Source organism: Prosopis cineraria, unplaced genomic scaffold (genome assembly GCF_029017545.1).
Source record: "Prosopis cineraria cultivar Desert tree isolate PC_DT_omini unplaced genomic scaffold, ASM2901754v1 PC4, whole genome shotgun sequence".
NCBI lineage: Eukaryota > Viridiplantae > Streptophyta > Magnoliopsida > Fabales > Fabaceae > Prosopis > Prosopis cineraria.
This window is the reverse complement of record NW_026555335.1, coordinates 9,801,498-9,812,169: the sequence shown is the minus strand read 5'-3', so window position 1 is coordinate 9,812,169 and position 10,672 is coordinate 9,801,498.

Here is a 10,672-nt window from a genome sequence, read left to right as displayed (position 1 = left end):
AGTGGTATAGAAATTTGATTTAAAAAAGGTGAAGAACTCATGAAGTTTGAAAGAAAAGGGGAAGGAAATGGCAGAAGAAGAGTCATGTGTTAGGGCATCAATTTGCGAGTACTTGGGAGTTGTTTTTTACTGTCACTTTTTGGGTAAGCTTTGTATCCCCCTATTCTCCTATTTTACCCAATTGTCTTTTAGTTTGAGAGATGAGGAAAAATGAATTCTAAGTTGATAGATGATTATTATTTGGTCTAATAACCTTTAAAAGGTTATTGAAAGTTAAATTAAAAATTTGCAACTAGGATAGTGGTTGCTAGTAACCGATTGAATTTTAACCTTAGATGAAAGGTTATAAATGATGAAAACCTTATATTGATGACAACAAGGTTCATAGAAGTTGTGAGAAGTCTACGGAAGGTGATTTAGACATAAAATTGTCCAAAGAAAGGAAGGGAATTAGAAGTTTAGGTTAGTTAATTGTGCTATGTAAGTATGTTCACTTGATAATTTACATATAGTAGTTAATTTTGTATATTTCTATCATTTGTGACCTCTCGAAGATTGAAGGAAATTGAAGCCATAGTAGTGATCATAGGTAACCCTTTTAGTAATAAAAAGGTTAAGGTAATCAAATAATCTATGTTATTTATTAGCTAATAAAGTTGTTTATAAATGGATTGCGTGTGTGTGCTAGGTCATATATATGTATACACATATGATTTTACAAAATGGGTGTGAACACCGTATTTTGTCTGAATTTTTTTTAATTTAATAATAAATAATCAAAAAAATAAAAATACAAAAATAAAATTTAATCCTTTTTAAGATTAAATTTTAATAAAATCAAAAATCTTGTTTGAGTCTTTTAAAATCTCTCTCAAATCATCTCAACCATTCAAAAAATATTGAGGATTAACTTTTGAGGATTAAATATTTTTAAACTTCTCTCTTTAAAAAAAAGAAAGAAGAGGGACAGAAGAGAGCTGAGTTCAGACCCACGAGTGAAAAAAAATAGAAAAGAGAGCCAGACGTGCACAAAGACAGCAAAAGGAACAGGAAAGTAGAACACAGCCAGACGCAGACATGAACGCACACATACTTTCGGCCATGCAGCAGAAACAGCAGAAACAGAAACACAAAACACCAGTATAGGAACACGTGCAGTAGGAAAAGATAGAGCCAGAGAACACAACACCAACACACATGAAACTCATGTAAAGAAAATCAGAACATATACATGAGCAGAAGCATGCAGAAATGAAAACACAGAAACGCAGAAAGTAAATGTAGAACAAAAGAAAGAAAGACAAACACACGCAGACAAAACAGAAACACGCAGCAATACACATGCAAAAGCAGAGAAGGTAGAAGGAACACGCATAGAAAAAAGAAGAGACGATGTGCACAGAAAAAAGAAGAGACGATGTACACAGAAAATGCACAGAACGAAAACAGAAAAGTGCATGCAAGCACAAAAGGAGACAGAGCAGCGAGCACACACGTAAACACAGTAGCAGAAAAAGCAAAACACACAGCTACCCATGCATGGGAAAAATGCCAGAAAAACAGAGTAGAGAAAGAGCAGCAGAAAAGGAGAGAAAGAAGAAGCCGAGAGGGAAAGATTGAAAGTATAAAAGAGTATTCAGATTAGGAGAGGACGGAGAGGATGGAAGGGGCTGAAAGATAGAGCAAGAAAGGAAGAAAAAAATATGAGCTGGACTAAAAAAAACAGAGACCGAGAGGAGGAAGAAAAGCTAAAGACGGAGACAAGAAAGAGAGAGAGAGAGGACAAAAATGAAAGAGGAGGAGTCTGGAGAGAAAGAAGAAATGAAGAGAGAGTCTGGAGAGAAAGAGAAACAGAGACGGAGAAGGAGAAAAGAGAAGAGAACGCCACAGTCACGGGACATGAAAATAGAGCATCAAGGACGAACGAGGTGGAGACACAAATTAGAAGCTGAAATAGAGGCTGAGAAGGGAAGAGATTGAGACAAAGAGAGAGGGACCGAAGGAACTATTCTAGTTGAAAAGAAGAGACTGAGGAGTTGAGGGAAAAAGCTATTCTAGCTGGGAAAAGAGAAGCCGAGAGGATGAGGAAGGAGCTGTTTCATCAAAAGCTGTAATATCACACGGTGATACGGTGAAGGACCTGAGGCCATAATCCCTATCTCCTTTACTATCTCCATTGACACTGGCTGCTCCAAGTAATATAATCATCTCATCTCTTTAGTCTTTACGTTACTCTTAGCATATTCTTTTTTTTTTCTCTTCTCTTCTATGTATTATATGAAATCTAATTGCCTTAACGTTATCATTCTTGAATTATAAATATGTGGCTTGTTATGGATTCTATGATTTGTGTACGTATGCAACATGAATTGTTTGCTATACACCTTGCTATACTTTGACAATGTGGTTTGTTGTAATACTGATATATATACTGAAGATTGGTAGTTCCTTTTGAACTCTTGACACAATGCAAGTAAATATTGCTAAGCTAATGTGTCAAATTGTTTTTTTTTAACCCGCTTGACATGGTGATGATATATACCGTGAATGTGCATTTAAGGTTGAATTATTTTATATTTGCTTTAAAGATATATTTGTATTTTACTTGTGGGTCTCGTAAAATCCTAAGATTTTTCATTGGCAATTAAAAAGGATCTCTTATTGTGGAAATCAACAAGAGTTCACAAGTATAAAGATCCAATTTATATAATAAATATGTGTTCTTATGGCCCATCATCTTTTGTGATCTAAATAATTTAAGTTCCATATGACACTTCAAGAATCTTTGTAGGGACTTAAATTAATCACATTATCATGTGGGATAATAAGTCCTCACAAATATAGTGATTCTAAATATATATGAATGATGTTCGTAAATAATCATATAATAAACAATTCAAAAAATTAATTAACCAAATTAATGTATTTAAATAGTAATCACATTTACCAATTATATCTTTTAGTCATGTGCGATTTTTAAATCTTCGTAGACTTATAAGATAATCGTATTATCATATGAGTCAATAAGACTTTACAGATATAACGATTAAGTTTATTAAAATACATATAAATTATATATTAAATTAATTAAATTAAAGACATATTTAAATTTAATTCCTTTATCATGTGAGATTCTAGAATCTTCACAGATATTTAGGATAATCATATTACCGTATAAGTCAATATGGCTTTGCAGGTATGTTGATTAAAATTCTTTAAAATATGTATCTACATGTTAAAAAAACTATTATTAACACTTAAAAATGTGCATAAGAATATAAATAAATAAATCAAATTGCCAAACTCTTTTATCATATGAGATTTCAAAATTTCCACAGATATTTAGAGCAATTGCATTATCGTATGAATCAATAAGGTTCTGCAGGTACTACAATTAAAATTCCCAATCATAAAACATAAAGAAAAATAATTTTAAACCCTTTTCTTTCTTTATTCCAAAAATTTAAAAATGGAGAAAAATAATTAAAATCAAATCACTTTTTGCAATTTAAAACACACATATCAAAATGTCAGAAATTGTTTTATTTGCAAAATGATGAATTATTTCTAATTAATTTTTTTTCAAAAAGTATTTTCACCAACAAACTTTTAAGCCTGAACCATGTGGATTTTGATCCTCATCACAGGGTACGTAGGCCTCAGAGTCAGATTCTGAGTCAAGTCCGTCCTCCCTCGTAAATAAATAAACATTTCTCAAATAATTCTTATCATTTTTGAAACACATGAATATAAAAGAGATAATTAAAATAATTATAAAACTATATTAAAAGAGCATAACAAACTTCAGGTAACCATTTTGATGAACGGGTGTTGTGGGATGTCTAACACCTTCCCCACACTCAACCGATTCCCAAACTTATTCTCTAATTTTACAGACAATCTTTATCCTCCATTAATCAATTTCTTGAGATTTTCCTCAAAATCTTGATGGCAACTTCTCGTTCATACAGTTCCTGTCGCAAAGGCTGGGACCTCCGCTCGCACGCCGTTTGCGTCGCATTTTTTCAGGTGCGACAATGGGATATTTTCAGAAGAGATTAAAGTTGCATGACAAAAATGTAATTTAAACAAGAGATATAAACATTTGTTATATATGTGAATTTAAAAATTATGTGTATATATATATATATATATTTGAATGTGATTAGGTGGTGATTTCATAGGCAAGTTTTTGTGTTGATATCATAATGGACAAGAGGTGAAAATTCATGATATGGGTAGGAGTTCACATAAAAGGAGAAAAGTAGTTATAAATCCATATTATCTTACAGTTCTTAGACGTATTGATAGTTATATTATGTGCTCTACATTCTCAAGAGGTTCAGGGATTGAAGGATATGTAGTATCCCCTGAAGAGGTACAAGAGGATCAATATATACAACACCCTAATTATGATATTAGAGGAATCTGTAGTTTGGAAGTGGGGGAGAGCCTTGGCCAAGTAACTTCTCTACTGAAAGGGAGCAGATTAGCCAAGATGGATTGGTCCAGTTGTCAAACCTACATATTCATTTAAGAGTAGTATGAGTTTAGGTAGGTTGCATGATTTTGCATTTCATTATAGTGATATGATTTATTGCATTTATATGTGATGTTTAATTTACTTGTTTATAGCTTTGTATGTTAATCGATAATATAAATTTTCTTGATTATTGGGATTTTTATCTCATCGTATGGTTTCTATTTTATAGGTTTTGAGGCTGAAAAGGCATAAGGGAAGGAAGTAGGGAAGGATTAGTTTCAAACTATCGGTTGTAACACCCTGCATACTCTTGAGTTGTGTACATAAAATTGTAAATATATGATATTATGAGTTGCTAATTAGGAATGCATATCATTTCATTGATTGCATTTGTGTGTGATATTTTATTATATTGTATTTTAGCCTAAATGTTGTGTATATGGTGAGCAATATGGTAAATTTTGTGGTAATGGGCTAAAATGTTGGTATAAATGCAAGAATATTGTATATACATGATGATAATGTTGATGTGGTGATATTTATACGTGTTACGGTGATGATTTGGCCAGGTGATATTTTTATGGTGTTATGATGAATGGGCCCTATTATATGACAACAAGCTATAAATGGCTAAATCTTATATTTGATGTATTATTACATGTTTGATTGGTCGGACAAGTGTCTATCTGTTCATTAGACTTTATTAAAGGCCCAAATTAAGTTAATGGTACAATATTAGGATTTCGTGCTCTTGGATGTGCAGAAAATGTTTTTAAAACTAACTTTATGCATTTGAGTATTTAATTTTTAAATGAATCACTGGATTGAATCGTAACTTGTGCCATTAGCTAGATAATTAAATACACTTTGTGTCGACATTTGAATCTCACTAATCGAACATCGAGCACGAAAATGGCACATGCTAAAATTTCATTATATTTCACTATCATGATAGCAAAATTGATGTCATGGACACATGTGCACCACAACCCATGGACAACACGCTGAGATGTATGGCTTGGAGGTGAAAGTGCATTCTTTATACCACATGTTGTGGTGCATGTACACTATGTCATGGCATAGGCTCTGGAATGAGCTTGGATGATGTTTTTGGCCCTAATTTCTTGTGATTTGTTACTTGCTTTGTTTCCATGCTTTATATGATATTTTTAAAACATTAAGTTTGAATTCAAATAGCTATTTTAAGAGGTTTATGAGATCTTAATGATTTATAACTAATTAACTGTATTTAATTTTTAAGCTCTTCTATGTTTGCTTTAAGGCTTAGGAGTACTTAGTGTTTCTTAATTGCCATTATGGTGATTTGTGGTAATGTTGAGGCAAATATTACGCAACTTTTCTTCCTCCATATGTAAAAATCCCCCATAGTATGCAAGGTCCTTCCATTGGTACACAATGCAATATGCAATTTTTTTTATGCTATGTGTAAGACTATCCTATTAGGTGCATATTTCTTCAACAGGTGTAGGATTTCTTCCCTAAAATGCATAACTCTATTACTAGGTGCAAGCTCGCCTTAGGTGCAAAACATCTTCAACCAAATGCAACTTTTCTTTTACCACGTGCAAGAAACTTCTAGGATATGCAAGGTTGTTTCGTTGGTGCATAGTGTTTTCAACTATATGCAATTAGCTTCCATGATATGTAAGATTTCTCCTATATATGCAACATTATCTCGCAAATATAAATTTTTTCCACGACATGCAATGTTTCTTTCATTATACGCAACTGTTCTCACATGTATGCAATTCTTTCGTGTTATATGCAACACTCTTTCACGAGTGCAAATTTTTCCCATATATTCGTTACATGCAACCACTCTCTTGTATATACAACAATCACGTTATTGCATTTAGGGCTCAACCTTATCTCTCTCTCTTTTTTACCATTTAAGGCATTCAAGTCATTTACCCCTACAATTATTGACAGCCAGGAATCTTATGTCCCAAGTCCTTTTTAGTAATATTGTGGTTAAGTCTTTTTGGGCAGTTTTTCTTGTTTTTATCAACAATAGTATGGTGTGAATTGTGATATTTATGGTACATTGCTTATTATGTTTTGTATAACTAAGAAACAGGTTGGTCTGATCCAGATAGACCAAGAGCTTGTCTGGCTTTTGTTCCCAATTTTTATTCTTAAAAAACTGTTTAAAATTATTAAACAAAACAAATCAAAATGCTTGTTTGATTATGTTAATTTTAAAATGTTTTTAGAATTTAAAAATAGGTTGATAGGGATTGTTGTAAGGGGTAAATGGTGGTGATTTATCATAAAAATTTGTCAAGTTAGCTATATTTATATATAATCAAATGTAGTGTATTTTAAAAACAAAAAAAGTAAAATAAAAACAACTTTAAGATGCTTTTATTTAAAAAATAAAAAATAATTTAAAAAAAACAATTAAATCCAAAACACTTACTATTCAAATGAGTTCTTTAAATGTTTTTAAAAATTGTTCAGCATACCACCCACTGTTATCACTCGTACAGCAGACAAGCAATGTCCATTGGCAATTGGATGATGTGGAAATTATTTTCACTTGCAGTGATTCTATTGGTTGTGCTAATCAACTCGCGAAGAACGCTCAGTTTAAAGAGTGGAGAATGAAGATTTTGCAACAAGCTCCCCTACGCTGCTACGATGCTTTTTGTAGACATAAGAGCTCATGCTCTGGCATCTAGATGATTGTGTCTTAATTCTCCCAAGTTTTGGCTTGCCCTGTCAATAAAAAAAAGTTTTTAAAAATAAAAAAAGTAGTTTTGAAAAATAAAAACCAATCAAGCCATGAAATTTCATGGGTCTAGTCCAATTTCGCAGGACATATTTCTTATACATAACATTATTTATATTAATTTTTTTAAAAAATGTAAATAATTAAATACCAAATATGACATGTGAATTATAATATTTAAAGTCTGAACTCTGAAGTGAATTATATTCTTTAAATCAAAGGAGCCGTTTAGCTGGAGGGAAATGAAGGGGAGCCGGGGAAGTGCTCCTTTCCTTGTTTGGCTCCATAAAATAAAAATATTAAAGTACAATTCACTACAAATATTTTAAAATTTGATAATTCAAATTTAAATCATTGTCATCATTTTAAAAAAAATCAAAGAAAACATAATAATATAAATACGTGAACTTGTTTTTTTTGAAAAAAAGCGAATCGACATCACATATAAATGAATATTTGTATGAATAATTAAACTTGTTAATTATTTTTAAAAAGACAAAACATACTGACCCCAGCAGACTGGGTTCTTGCAGGTAAAAAATATTTTAGTACAATGGCAGAGCTAAAACAAACTTAAAAACTATATCAAATCAAACTTGCGACTTCCCACGTAGGGAAGTGATCTAATTATTAATACCACTAATAATACAAAACTATTGACATTACCTGATAATTAATTTAAGTGTCTGGTTCTTCCATCAATCATCAATCAAATGTATAAAAAACAGTAAACAATATGTAAAAATACTTTATTTTAATATTGGTATATATAGTTTAATGCTACCATATATAAAAACTAAAGGTTAAGATTGTAATTAAACTAGTTGGCATTACGTTTAAAAAAAAAAACTCAATTTGCTCTTATTAATTAGATGGTACATCTGTTGGGAACATTGGGAAGAGAATAATATGAACAGCATGGTAATGATAAACCTTGCATTAATTAATTCAACAAATGATTATAAACAAGAGAAAATATTCCTTCACCTCAAGGATTAGAAATCAAATCATCCTCTTAACTTATATGACAAACAAACTCCAAGCAATAGAAGCTAACCATCAAGTGAAGACTATGTCCATCAAGAAAAAAAAAAGCCTATTTAGTGAGGGATTAAATGGCATATATCTCTAGCAAAATGAAAGCTAGTGGGGAATTTTATCCCTCACTAATTTTGCAGCAAAAAATAGATTCATCAATTTTAACTATGAAATATAATCTTCTGTTAAACATGTTTATATTTAAAAACAACCATTTAATGCCACTTAACCCTATCATTTCATGCATTGTCACTTACAAGGTGTATGTTGGTTCATGTCATGTCATTTACGGTCTCATATCTTGACACCTATCCATTGTTAGGTCACATGTTCATTATTTTTATATTAAAGCTTAAACTTGAATTCTTGACCTTTTACATTTTAAGCCTTATGTTCCCCTCCTTTATTAGTTAAACTAAAATACACTTATAGTCATTATATAAAAAATTAAATATGTGTTATTTAACTACACACATATCAAACAATATAATATTAAAATATTATTTATAAAAAATTTATATTTATATTTATATAATTCTTTATATTTTTTCATAAAATATTATTTTTTCTAATAGAATGAATTTAAAATAAAAAATATTAAATATTTTTATTATAAATATTTTAGTTAATGTTTACTTTTAAATAAAAAATTAAGTATATAATTAAAAATTATCACTAAAAGTCATTTTTTTATTGTGATTAGATAAGGATGGAATTCCTTGCTAATTATTTTTTTTTAGAAAGGCATAAAAATGGATTGTTAATTCCCTTATTTTAGAGAATAGTGCATAATCCTTTGCTAATTTTTTTATTTTAAAGAGAGATTAAAATATATCACTATTTTTTTCATTAATTATCTTATTTAAGAGAGGAATTGATAGTTTTTAGCTAATTTTAATCCAAGATGCAAAATTAATATTTCTCATTAATTTTTTTTTTCTAGTTTGACATTTTAGAGAGGAATAAATAATCTCTTACTAAATTCTCTCACTGATTGACATTTTTCTACCAGAGTAGTAGTATATTAATCTCCCTCCCTCAAGTAGGATTAAACCTCATTACATTCTAATCCAAAGTTGTGCCTGTAATATTCCAACAACAGCAGCTTTAAAAAGACAGTCTCTCTTACATGCAATTTATCACCTAACCACACAGTGGCTGGACAGTTTACACATGTATGATCCATATGAAAATTGGTTCTTTTTATCTTAAAACAGTGATTTATGCTTGAAGGCTTCCCATATATCAGTAATAAAAATATATGCCTTTTACCTTCATTATAACGAAGCGGGGCCCAAGTCAATAGGGGTTTTAATTAAAGAATTCTCATTGACACTAATCTTACCCCATGAACACTTGGATATGGTTTTCCCTTGAAAAAGGGTCTGGTTTGTTGAATGACTGCCTTGTTTGTTCCCATGCGATTACTGCAGCGAAGTGATTCATGAATCACGTGACTCTTGCTTTGCTTTAGGATATACAAGAGCCATCATTCCAATAACAATTAAATAAACTCCAACACGTAATGTTGAACGTAGAATTCCTGCCGTAATCTATAAAATTAATTATCAAATTAACAAACACTATGAGGACTGTAGTTGTTTGCGCACATGGCCTTACCAAACACTGATTCAACGCGCGTTGTAGGTTTTCGTTTCCGGACCTTAACAAGTATCATATGGTTTAATTCAATCTAGCCATTTGTTATTCAATTAAATTAAAAATATATATATAAACATGCGGCCGAAAGAATACAACAACATTAAGATTTGTCCTATTAAATGAGAAAGTCACATCGATGATAGCCCATATACATATATATTGTTATTCCCTCTAATCTTGTTTATGAGTTAATTTTAACATTTTTAATGGCGATGAAGAAAGATTTTAAAATTAACCTTGTTTAAAAAAAATTTAAATGCAACAAGTTTTCAATTTTACCATTCATAAATATGCATATTATTTTAATGTGCATTTCCTTTCATTAATATTTAATGAGAAGGTAAAAGGATAAATTTGTGATAAAAAATCAATAGCATATCTTATAAATAAGACCAAAAAAAGCATATTTTTTTTATTTTATGAATAATACAAGAGGGAGTATATTTTATCAACAATCAAATTTTTAGATACACTGGATTTGATTTTATTCATTAGTTACTTTTAACATTTTTATTGGAATCAATGAAAACCTTTAACATCAATAATTTTGTCTAAAAATTTATTAAGTTTTTAACTATACTTTTGCTAAATATACATTGAAAGTAAAATATTCAAGCATTTAATAACCTTGCAAATATTTAATAGGGGCAAAATTATAAAAATAAAACCAATAATAATTGAGATTTTTTATAAATATAATTAAAATAAATACTCTCTCCATCTCATAAACAAGACCA